This window comes from Silene latifolia, chromosome Y, assembly GCF_048544455.1.
Source record: "Silene latifolia isolate original U9 population chromosome Y, ASM4854445v1, whole genome shotgun sequence".
NCBI classification, from domain to species: domain Eukaryota; kingdom Viridiplantae; phylum Streptophyta; class Magnoliopsida; order Caryophyllales; family Caryophyllaceae; genus Silene; species Silene latifolia.
In genome coordinates this window covers 177429992-177443306 of record NC_133538.1, presented here as the reverse complement: position 1 = coordinate 177443306, position 13315 = coordinate 177429992, and the positions used below count along the sequence as shown (strand labels likewise).

General features: G+C 35.9%; 2 long non-coding RNA genes across 5 annotated transcripts; both read left to right on the top strand.

The window, feature by feature from the left end:
• Positions 1-3519: 3519 nt before the first annotated feature.
• LOC141627188 (uncharacterized) lies at positions 3520-7785 on the top strand. Of its 4 annotated transcripts, none has more exons than XR_012536739.1 (5): positions 3520-4443; positions 4587-4785; positions 6317-6594; positions 6972-7266; positions 7481-7785. It is a non-coding gene; the product is annotated as an uncharacterized LOC141627188 (long non-coding RNA). The 4 variants fall into 4 exon arrangements; XR_012536738.1 differs by having other exon boundaries at positions 6967-7266; XR_012536740.1 differs by lacking the exon at positions 6317-6594.
• Positions 7786-9157: 1372 nt separating this feature from the next.
• Positions 9158-11063, top strand: LOC141633769 (uncharacterized). The gene is made up of 3 exons (XR_012538541.1): positions 9158-9485; positions 9735-9840; positions 10766-11063. It is a non-coding gene; the product is annotated as an uncharacterized LOC141633769 (long non-coding RNA).
• Positions 11064-13315: the final 2252 nt, after the last annotated feature.

The window sequence follows — 13315 nt, the reverse complement described above, 5'->3', positions numbered from 1 at the left end:
ATTGGGATGAGAGTTGTGAGACGGCGTTCCAAACCTTAAAGGAGCGTTTGACCACAACTCCTGTCTTGGCATTGCCTGAAGGGAGCGAGAATTTCGAGGTCTATACAGATGCCTCGAAGAATGGGTTGGGATGTGTGTTGATGCAGAATGGTAAAGTAATTGCCTATGCTTCTAGGCAGTTGAAGCCTTATGAGGAGAACTACCCTACTCATGACCTGGAGTTGGGTGCAGTGGTGTTTGCTCTCAAGATTTGGAGGCACTACCTTTATGGAGCAATCTTTAAGGTATTTTCGGATCACAAGAGTCTCAAGTACATCTTCACGCAGAAGGAGTTGAACATGAGACAGAGGAGGTGGATGGAGCTGATTGGCGACTACGACATGGAAATCATCTACCATGAGGGGAAGGCCAATGTTGTTGTTGATGCTTTGAGTAGAAAGAGTGTACATTCCTTGTGTACGGCTCTATCTTTGATGAGGCCGAGGATGAGGTAGCGAGCTTTGGGATTCATATGATGCGAGAAAGGAGATGCTATGGGTGATATGACAAGACACATGAAGTTTTATGATGATATTCAAGGTAATGAGGCTTTGGATCCTAAGATAGTGGAGTGGAGAGTCGGAGTAGAGAAAGGGACAAAGTGTCCGGTTTTTATTCATACTGAGATGGTAGTTTGAGGTTTGATGGTAGGTGGTGTGTTCCTAATGATGAGGAGTTGAAAAAGACGATCATGACAGAGGCTCATTGCACACCATATTCAGTTCATCCAGGTGGAGACAAGCTTTACAAGGATTTGAAGAAAACGTTTTGGTGGCCTGGGATGAAGAAAGAGACAGCTGAGTTTGTGTCCCGTTGTTTGACATGCCAGAGAGTTAAAGGGGAACAAAGAAGACCACAAGGTAAGGTTCAGTCTTTGGAGGTGCCGGAGTGGAAGTGGGAATCCATTTCCATGGATTTCATTGTGGGTTTGCCGAAGAGTCAACAAGGTAACAATATGATTTGGGTGATAGTGGATCGTCGACCAAGTCACTCACTTTGTTCCAATGAAAGATACATGGACTAAGGCACAATGGGCTATGGCCTATCGAAAGAACGTACTTAAGTTACATGGAGTCCCTAAGGACATAGTGTCCGACAGAGATGCGAGGTTTATATCAAGGTTTTGGAAGGAGTTGCAGGAATCGTTGGGAACGGCTTTGAAGATGAGTACAAAGATTTCATCCCGCGACGGGCAGACCGAGAGAACAATCAAGACTCTTGAGGATATGTTGCGCGCTTGTGTGATGGATTTTGGTGGTAGCCGGGAGCGAGAGGTTGGACTTGATAGAGTTTTCTTACAACAACGGCTATCACACCGATTGGTATGGCACCGTTTGAGGCTTTGTATGGGAGGAGATGTAGGAGTCCGATCTGTTGGGGGACGACAAAGGATCTTGAGGCAAATGGTTTTAGGACCGGAGATGGTACACGAGATGGTGGAACAGATTAAGATGATCGTGGAACGGATGAGAGCGGCTCGGGATCGACGGAAAGAGTTATGCGGATCTACATCGTCGGGACATAGAGTTTCGGGTTGGGGACAAGGTTCTTCTGAAAGTGTCTCCTATGCGTGGGGTTATGAGATTTGGGAAGAAAGGCAAGCTAAGCCAGAAGTTTATAGGGCCTTATGAGATCTTAGAGCGAGTTGGGGAAGTGGCTTATCGTTTGGCTTTACCGGCTGCGTTGGAGAGAGTGCATAATGTGTTTCATGTATCGCAGCTGCGGAAGTATGTGAGTGACCCGTCACATGTGTTGGAGGCAGAGAGCTTAGAGCTGGATGAGTCTTTATCATATCTGGAGGTACCTAAGCAGATCCTAGACCGAAAGGTTAGAAAGACTAGGGGTGGTGAGACAGTTCTGCTTAAGATCCTTTGGTCTAACCACGAGTCTGAGGAAGCTACATGGGAGGCAGAGGATATCATGAAAGAGCGTTACCCCTTCCTTTTTGATCAGGTATGTGTGGTTACGGGGACGTAACCTTGTTTCTTTTAGGGGGGTAGGAGATGATCGCGAGAGTTTTTAAGAGTTCTATATACACCTTTTTATATGTTGTGTCGATAGGTTGTCGGGATGAGTTGGGTAAGTAGCGTGCTTTAGATTGAGTTTGTTTTGGTTGTTGAGTCGGGAATGTTTTGGAGTACCTTTGTTTTGGTAGTGGTTTGAACTTCGGGCACGAAGTTCCTTTTAAGGAGGGAAGACTGTAATACTCCGTATTTATAGTCTTGGGGGTACTCTATCGAGTAGCCCTTACTCTGTCGAGTAAGGGTATGTTGCAGAATAAAATAGTTTCGACTGTTGGGCACTCGATCGAGTAGTGGGGCACTCGATCGAGTAGAAGGGTACTCGATCGAGTACCTTGGGTACTCGATCGAGTGTCCGGTTTACGGGGAGTTTTTCGCGGGTTTTGTTAATTATGCGATTAGGGTATTTAAACATAATCGTCGTTGTTTTAATTCACTTTTACCAATGACGGTCAGTTCGTATCGTAGTTCGTGTCGTTGGATTCCTTGCGTCGAGGGTAAGCTTTTAATATAATTTATATAATGTTTTGCTAGGTTTGGTCAAACCCTAATTTAGGATTTGGGGGTTTTATGAATAGTAAGTAATTGGTAGCCTTTATGTGTTATATGTTAGGAGGAGAATTCGTAGAAGAGGCGTTTTGAGACATTTTGTAGATACCGTCTGCGTGTTGTGCTTTCCAGGTAGGATTTCCTACTCAGTATTAGTCCCATAATGGGATATTGGTGATGTGCTGTAGTTAGTTGTTTGATATGATGATTGTGATTGTGATTGTAATTGTGATTGTGGTTGTATTTGTTGATGGTTCTCGAGATGCGTTCTCGGCTGAGTGGGGTCACTTGCGGGAGTGATCTCACGCCCTAGTTTCGCCCTTCGTGGAACCCGCCACGAAAGGGGATGTGCACATTAATGGACAGGGTTATCGCTCGTACGATGAGCGGGGCTTAGGTGGGAACGGCTGCGGTCCCCCACTGGCAGGGCTGGTCCAGTGGACAGTCAGTATTGAGATGATGGGAGTTGGTGGTGTGTGTGTGTGGCAGTTCAGCTGTTTGTTTGTCTTATTGTTGTTATCTATATTGATTGTGTGATTAGTACTGACCCCGGTGTTGCTTTGTAAAACCTGCGGTGATCCATTCGGGGATGGTGAGCAGATATTGAACAGGTATAGAGATGATACTGGGATAGCTGGGATGGCCACGACATGACGATAGAGTCTTCCGCTGTAGTTTAGCATTTATTTACATTTCAGTTGAGAACAGATAGTTTGGAATAATGTATTGTACTTTCAGTTTGGTTTCGAGGATTGTACTTATTCATTCAACTACTTATAATAAATGTTGTTTCTGTTTTGTCTATTTGATTATCATACCTCGGGCAACCGAGATGGTGATGTCTTCATACCTGAGTGGTCCTGGTAAGGCACTCGGAGTATGGGGGTGTTACAGCCGGTGACAACCAGAGTATGTCGGTCGCCGGCAATGCAAACCCCTAAAATTCCCCATTGAACCCAGACCTGCATCAATATATCTGGTTTCTATAATAAGGTATCTCAAACCAGTTTTAGCGTACCTGATAATTAAATTTGTGTATTAGGCGGCGAGCCTGACGGAGTTACCAACATTTTCACAAGGCTGAGGACTAATTTCGGGGAAGGTAAGCCTATTATATTCCGACGACGATACAATGAGGTCGCTAGCTTTTTGCGAATATAGAATCAAATGTCAGGTTTTTTTCCGGCGAGGCATATCGGCAGGATGGAGGGAGTCGGATAATCGGGATATGGATTTTACGAATCTGAAATTTAGAGCTCGTGGTGTTTAATGGTTGCGCCGGCGTCTGGATATTCGTCAGTGTTCTGTCGGTGTTGATGGTGATCGGTGATGGCGTTGACAATTGATGGGGAAGATAAGATGGGATTGCAGAGGGGTGTGAAAATTGAATGTTAAAAGGAGATAGAGAAAAATAGCAGGAAGTTATATAGAAACTGTTAAATCAGTTTGTTCTCACTTTTTGCACCGAATGGTCGTTTGCACCGGATCTTGACTCTATAGGGGCGGGATCAGGTGCAACTAATGTACGGTGCGAACCGTACGAACTAACCAATTGAAGTCATTGTCAGGCGGGCTTTCTTATTTCTCTACCCAATATAAAACAATTCAACATAAACCCACCACAAACACTCTACCTCTATCGCCTCTCACACTTCCACCATCGGCGCCACTTCCACCGCCGGCCGATACCTCCACCATCGGCCGCCATTTCCACCGCCGCTTCTACCACCCACCCCAAGAACGGATTTCACTCTATACTGCTTTGACAATGGACAAGAAACAACAATAAAAATCCCAATAGCAAGCATGCTTCACAAAGTAACTTTTACTACTGGTAAGCGTATGATTGATGTTATGATACCCTGATTTTGCTATAACAACTTGCTTAATAGAGTGTTTCTCATCTCAAAAACAATTTTAATTCTTAACCGGGTTTATCGTAATTTATTGTTAATTTGTTTTCATTTGACACTACAGGGGTGATTTGTTGTTTGATCTGTGAAAATGAAGGGCTGTAAATTGGGATTTTGATTGTTGTTTCTTGTCCATTTGGATGTGATAAAGGCAGAGGTCTACATAGTGATACTTGAGGGGGAGCCTGTGGTAAGCTACCGAGATGGGGTTAATGGTTTCGAGGCCACTGCATCCGAGTTGACGAGAAGATTGATGTTACCAGGTGAGACTGCTTATTTTACTATTGGTAAGTGTATCTTAGTAACATTGTGATGATGAGTTAACTTTAACTCGGTGAATTAGTATAGGTTTGTTATGTTTCTCATGATGCCGAAAAAATGAACATTTGTCAAGCAATGGCGGAACAGGGGCGTCTTAACAATCGAACCCGGTGCGAAAAGAAAAATGAGGCCCTAAAATTTACACTCAAACTTTCTAGATATGAACATATTGTCAATTTTTCGTTTGCTTAACAAATAAAATTACATCATAAACTAAACCAAATTTTACTAACATTTTGTAGAGAAAACATCTTTACATACAACTATACAAGTATACAACACCACAGTACATTCAATCGACGGAAAAACAAAATTCCAACCACACAACATCATTAAAGGTAAAATTTTTATTCAAGTTTACGCCTAAATCTTCTTCTAAAACAAAAGGGTATTGTATAATTACACAAATCATTCATAAAAATACACAAAAACTTACAAAAATTTATCAGGATAGATACCAAAAGGTAATTACAACATTAAATTAATTAAAATCTCAAAAGAAATCAACACCTTGCTGCTAGGATATGGTAACCATACGCGACTCTTTTGACGAAGGAAGAAAGAGAGCAATTTCTACCTTGTATTCAGTTTATATATCCTTCTAAATTTTCCGATTTGAAATTGATGAATTGGGTTGCTTTCTTGAAAAAAGTATCAGTTAGATCTTTTCTTAGGCGGGTTGAAGTGATTGTAAATTTGTATGAAAAATCAAAGATATAAACCTGAGATTGGATGAACATTTAATTATTTTGGGAGTTTGGGTGTGGAAAATCTCAAAGGCCATATTGGAAAGGAGAAAATTAAGGAGTGATTACTGAACAATGAACATCGTCTTGTAAGTTGTAGCTTTAGATTTTTTTTTTTTTTTTTTTTTTTTACAATGAAGGATTATGAACTTGGGCCTAAATTTTGGAGGCCCGGTGCGGGCGCCCTGGGCTGCCCTGGGCCTTAGACGCCCCTGGCGGGAACGGGGCTGGTAAGTTGTGGGGTTAATTCAGGGATGGTGGTGCTAGCGGTAGGTGTGGTGGTGTTGGTCAGGTGGGTGGTCGTAGTTGATCTTTAGATCATGGATACACAAAATAGCAGTCCAGAAACATATGGTATTACTACTACATACACAATCGATTTGTGTATCTAGTAATAATAGCATGTGTATCTGGTAGTAATACCATGTGTATTTGTTGTATCTGACCCTTTTTAATACGACTTCAATGATTTATTTATAGTTGTGTGAATCAAGAGAAGATGTACACCGATGAAAGGATTACGAAGAACGTAATATTAATGTCTATGGTACTTTGTTTACAGGAACTCTTATAAATAGGGTAAATAATCCATATATACTATCCTAGAGCTTCCTATATAGGTGCTTTCTAAAATAATTCTTAATGATGCTGATGAATGGTGTGACTTTTTTGTTGCCACCATCACAATGGAATGATTATTGATATTTGAACTACACTGATGTCAAAGATTCGGAGTGCTCAAAAGAGGATCCTCCGGAATAAATCAGTGTCAAATAAGCATCTAGATCTTTTGAGGCAGTTATGTTTCCGAGTTGGATATCATCTTTGGTCACCGGAGTATTCAAGTGGTGGTGGATAGAGATTTATGATTTTGCAGTCGAATGTTGGTGCTGTTGCGGTGGTCTGAGACACTGCCTCTGACGCTGGGCTGCTCGACAATGGTCGAAGGAGTGTACGGGAGGTGCCGACTAGAGGAGTGCAGGGATGTGAGCTTGGAGATGGGGGGTATGCTGCTGCTGGTTCATTCTTGTTTTATTTGTTAATTATCTAATTATCTAATTTCTGATGTTACTAGCTCGGAAAATTGAAAAGAATGGTCGATATTTAGATGTAACTCAATTGTTGAACATGCACTCGTTGAATGTTTTATTGTCGCCATAGATTTCAGCTAGTATGTAAACCATTTTAGTAAGATACCGAAAATCATTTTCCTTGTGATACGTGATAAATGGTTGTGAATTTCTAATCGAGATGCCTGAACTTATTCATGTTTAACTTCTGATCTTTGAGAAAAATACTTGGTTATGTTTTTTAAATGGTTGTGAATTCCTATTCTAGATAAATTATACTAGAGTAAATACAAATTGTTGATTCTAGTGCAGAATCTTGGAGAGTATAGTAGAGGAAGTTGAAGATTTTGCAGTGGTACCAAGGCTGTTGAGATTGCATCAACTGCAAATCTAACAATCTGTGCATTAAACTGCCTAGACTAGCTGGTTTATGGACGCACAGGAAGAAGTTATGTATTATTCTCCGGACATCTCAAATTTCACGGAGTACACTATCTTAGATGTTTCACATCTTACAAAGATTGACCCTATAATTTCGCCAAATAGGGCGTGTCTTCTCAGTTGAGGGAGCTGCGGGAATTCTACAGTTAAAGTTGAAATAAGAAATGTATGTGTTTTTTTATTCAGTCTCTCTTGGAAATTCATCTATTCATGCATGATACAGAAAAAACAAGTAGCCCTTACATTTATTTATCGTATATTCTGAAGTTGAGGAAGACCACTTGGCTTCTAAATCTTCTCATGCAAGCTAAGAATAGTTGATCAACTTTACAATATTAAATTTATATTTCCTAACCATGTCCTTATTTGCATGTTAATAGATCAAGCTACAAAATGTGACAAGGTTATGCCAGACAAAGAGCATCGTTACAGTTAACGGCCAGTTTCCAGGACCTCGTATTGTAGCACGAGAGGGTAACCGACTGTTAATCAAAGTTGTCAATCATGTTCAAAACCATATCGGTATCCATTGGTATTGACTGCAACCTTCAAGTCTACAGCTAAAAAACTTCATATATTTTCTATGGAGTAATATCTATATTGAGTTCGAAATTTATATCATTCATAAATTAGCCAAAGTAGAATCGAGAAACAGGTTAAATACTGATTTATATAACGGAAAATTAAAGTGCACTCGAACTTTCATTTTTTCAAGACTAACTTTTTAAGTTTGTGCACGTGATATCCTTGAGATTTGATTTTCAAGCACAACGTGCCCTTTTTATCGTTCATAAATTTTTCAATTGGGCATAAATCATAAACCAGAAATCGGAATTGACTAATTTTTTTTTCAAATTAATGACCTCTTCGAGATCTACAGATTGATAAAACGAAAATGGTCATTCGAAAATTTAAAATCGAAGATATGGTTGATTTGAGATTTTCTATAAGAAAAAACCGTATAAAATGTCAGTCGACAATTATTTTTTCTCAAATCGTATATTATGGCGAAATATCATTTTAGAAAAAAAGATTTTGCCGAATCTGAATTCCGGTCTAGGAGTTATGCTCATTTGAATTTTTTTATAGCAACAAAAAGGGCATGTTGTGCATAAAAATCAAACATTGGGAGTATTATGTACACAAACTTAAAATATTGGGTACCATGTGCAAAATGGTAAAGTTTAGGGGTACCATGTGAATTTTCCGTTTATATAATTACATGAACATGCATGGTATCAGACAGCTTCGAAGTGGGTGGGCAGATGGACCGACATACATAACACAGTGCCCCATACAAACTGGAACAAGCCGAATCATCGTTCTAGTGACATGTAAAATGTCGTTAGTATTAGGAGTTTATGTTGCATTTTTCTCAAGAGGGTATGTATCTAGCAAGCTACGGATATTTATCTAGTATCTTAAAGGAATGTATCTAGTTAGATAAAGGTATGTATCTAGTAACTTAAAAGAGTGTATCTTACAAATAAAAGTGTATCTAACAAACAAAAGGTATTTATCTGTAAGACTGTAACTTAAAGGGGTGTATCTAGCTAAATAAAAATATGTATCTTGTAATTTAAGGAATGTATCTAGCAAGCTAAAAGATTGTATCTAACAACATAAATGAGTGTATCTAGCTAACTAAAGATATTTATTTAACAATTTAAAAGTGTGTATCTAGCTAAATCAATATCTATCTATTTATATTAATAAAGGAAGCTTTTTTCGAGCGATTATAGAGAGTCCAACTTTAGCGAATGACTTTCGAGCAATTTTTTTTAAATAGAATAGAAGTGATAATATTTGATTGTCTATACACGTTTGATATTCCATATAGGAATTTTGATAGAAGACAACTAAGCCATATATTTAAGATAAAAATATACATATTAAGATAAAAATTGGACTACCTATAATAATATGGAATGAACTCATACTTTTTGTATTTGATGACTATAAAAATTCTACCGGGAAAGAACTTCTATGCCATCTATATATACTCATTGAGAAAACAAGTTGTATTGGTATTTCTTTTTCCGTTCATAATCAATAATCAAAAAATACACATACTTTTTTTTTTCTTTTACGTTAATAGTTTCTTTTTAATAGTAGTAAATGATCCTACTTTGTATCTCATATTCATGTGTTATTTGTTATTAATGATAGTGATATTTAAATTGTTTTTGTTTGCGTTACAAATTAGTGTTGATTACCCTTTTTCCGTTACTTATGCTTAACTAACTAATATGCTAATATCACAAAGTATAATGGCTTTCTGTTTTTTTTTCTTGATGTTCAGGAGTAAAAGATATCAAATTATCAATTGATCGTAGCCGTATCTTATCATCCGATACTACTCATATGTTTCCATTCAATAATAAGGTACTAATAGGGTTACGAACAATTTACATCTACTATACCGTCTATACAGTTTACACACATATTAGATACTCTTTTGCCTCATTTATTTATTTATCGTTTATATTTATTTTTTATCAAGGTTATTTTAATTAAAGGTAAACGAATGATTGAAATGAAAGGAGAATAAAGTAGTATACTCCGTACTTTTGTTTTGATTCATGTTTCGAATAAGACAAATTTTGATTAAATTTTATTCTTCCTTGATTGTAGATGTTTGGTAGATCAACCGCTCAAACTCTTGGTATTCCATTGTTACACGGATTTCAACTCGAGTCGAGTGTGAGTCGGGTTGTGGAATTATATGAGGACATAACAGGTATTTCGGGTGGTGCAATTAATTTTAGAGGTGGGAGAGTAAAGTATTTTGAATAATATGTGATATTCTGATTTCTGAATAATGTTTTACTGTATGAAGATTAATATTAGTAAAGTAGGGTTTTGTTTTTTGTAGATTTTTTTTTTTTTTGTTAGGAGATAATTAGAGTTGAAAACTGTGAAAGTAAATTAGGTTTATAGCTTTTTTCGAGCGATTACAGAGTCTCCAACTTTTACGAAATACTAAAGCTATTTAATATAGTAAACATATACTACCTCCACTTTTTTATATATGACGTTTTGCATTTACGAGGTAAGCCTTTGATTTTAATATTTACAAAAATTTATTTGTTCAAAAAATATAAAAATTGTACCATTAAACTCCTTACGAAAAACTCTTTCATATGAGTATACATATCATAATATTTAGTCTTATATATTTAGTCTTATATTTTAAGAGATATTGAAGAGAGAAGGGAGTGTCTCGAAATGTGAGAAAGTCATATATAAAAAAATAGAGGGAGTATTAATTTAGATAAAGATCTATCTTTTTTGCCCAATTAGATAGAGTATTTGACTAGCAATCAGGTAGAGTATTTGATTAGCAATGAGAGACAAACCTAATAAGATATTTGTTAGCCTATAAATACAAAGGGAGTTCAAATAATTTGCTCAAATGCTATATATACAATATTTCAATGCACTTGGTTTGCCATTCAATTACCCTTTCATCGTTTCCACGTACTATATTGTTCTCTATGTTGCTTTTTTTTTTCCTCTGCACAATTACATACTATATTGTTCTTTTCTCATGCTTTATCTCATTGTTATCATATCTCCCTTATATTGTGCTTTTGTTTATTGCAACCTTTGTAAGATATTTAGAATTTCTATTGACAAAGTTTTTTTCTTTTTTCTTATTACAGGCCTTCGAGATCGACAATTATTCTTTGCTTAGCAATCAAAGTATCAACCGTCAATAACAAAGGAAATAGTTCTATGTAACAACAAATTCTTGTGCCCCAAAGTTGATAATCTCTAGACACATCCTTAAGAAACATTTGTTGCGGTTTAGTTTTTCAGGTGAAAGCTTGACGCCTAAGGTATTAGCAATCTTATTAGTGTGAAAAACGGGATTTATTATAAGCAATGCCGCTTTTGTGCATGGATTGCTTATTCGGACAACACGTATTTTTAAAGTTGTACTCCGTCTATCTCATTTTTATTGCCCTACTTTTCTTATTTGGGAAGGATTTAATAGATAAAACTACTACTCTACTTCTCTAATTAAGAACAATAGAGACGGCAATACAATTTTTTTTTTTTTGAGAAATAGAGACAATACAATTTTGATAGGGTGAATGGTAGTTAGAAATTTAGGGGTAATATTGGTAGCTTACTAATTTATCATATTAAATTACGAAAGGGGACAAATAAATATGGGATAAATTTTGGAGAAAAGAGACAATAAAAATGAAATGAAGGGAGTATAATATATAAATGTTAGTCGATTACAATCTCATATTTCTACAATGTGAATAAAAAAAAAAAGAACGCGAGTTAGCAGTAACTACTATAGAACGCGAGTTAGCATTAACTACTACAATCGTTTGATGACTCCATAGCAAATTGAGAAATAAACCAAGTCTATTAGAGGATGTTGAAAAATATAGATGTCTATTTGTATAAGAAATCCAGGACTCCCTTGCGGCCATCCCATTGAAATTGCTGATTGCATATTTGCATGACAATCACTCATTAACAAGTTGCATCCTTCCTAATTACTCGATCCAACTCTATAACCTTTTGTATATAAGTCCTGAATTTCATAGCCGTTTTCCAACATTTGTGTTTGTTTGCTTGTACTTCCAATTTATTTGATCAATTATTGTTAATTCTGCTTCTTTTCGGTTAGTTTATTATGAGTATTTTTTTTGTTTACGATCACAATTTTTCTTCAGCCCAAGTTAATCAGTTTCATATTATGTACAAATGCTGGCTAAGTTGCTTTTACTAATTAATTCCATTATTATATTAATAGGATTTAAGATGTTAATAATAACAAGTTAACGATTTTCAAATACTTGACCAATAAAATTATACATGAAATGTGGCTTTCATATCCATGTATCCTACTTAATCCATTCACACCTATTCTATTACATCTCTCACCTTTACCAATGATTTAATTGACGAAAAGTACTTTTCTTTTTGTTGGAGTACAAGAATCCTAATTAGTAAACTTTAGTAAGAACTTTGGAATTTATTTAACACAAACTTTAGTGTGTTAGTGATAACTTCAGTCAATTTAGAATTAAGTAATGTATATTTAACACAAACTTTAGTGTGTAGGTGATAATTTTAGTTTTGTTTTGAAGGAAATTTTTGTTCCGTCTAAGTTGATACTTCCCAGCCATATTTTGTGTGGGTAAAAAAAATCGTAAGAGTGGATGTTGAAGTATGTAGTTTGTACAAATCAAACGCTAATAGGATTGTATTTCATATTTTGAACATACAAAGGAACCAAGTTTTCGTGTAAGCCTGACTTTTGTTTAGTATATGTTTCCTACAAAAAGAACTAATAAGATGGATCTAAGGCTTTTGTGATGTCAATTCAATTCTACTAATTGAGTTATTTGTATACGTAAATCGTAATCCTATTCAAGGCTTCAAGCCAAGAAAATTAAACGGAATAGGTTAGTAATAAGACTACACATTGCATTTAAAAGCTTAAGTTGTTACTATCCTATTATATAACACGTACCTTGGTACTATTCCTTTATCATTTAACAAATAACTTTAGTGAAAAATAATTGTGTCCTTCGAGAGAACGGTACTCCTTATACTCAAAAGCAATTCACAAAATGGAATCAATATCAATACATATATATAAAGCATAAACTTTTCAAGCGATATTAAAGAGTCCAACTTTTTTAGAATTCCTAACCAGAGTAGATTTCGAAACTTTTCAAGCGATATTAGAGAGTCCAACTTTTTTAGAATTTCTAACAAGAGTAAATTTCGAAACAAATTTAATAAAATTATCCTAATAAAAGTAGATTTTCTAATATTTTAATAAAGCCAGCATCCTAATATAAGTAGATTAAATTTATTTTAATCAGTTTATTCTAATATAAGTAGGTGATACTCAAAATACACAATGTAACTAATTATATGGTATACTAATTATAATATAAACATTATTCATATACTATATCGAGTTAATTAGATTTTACTCCCTTTTGAAATTTACATTTTTAAAATTACTCCCTTTTGAAATTTTTTGCTAAAATTACTTCCAAGTTTCATTTTTTCTTAAAATTACTTCAAAACTCCAATTTAAGTGACCTATTTCCTCTATTTTTGAACTTATTCCGTTTATACCTTAGTCAATTTATACTTTGAAAGGTATAACTATGTAGACAAATGGAGGGAGAGTTAAAAAACAGACAAAATAAGTCACTTAAATTGAAGTT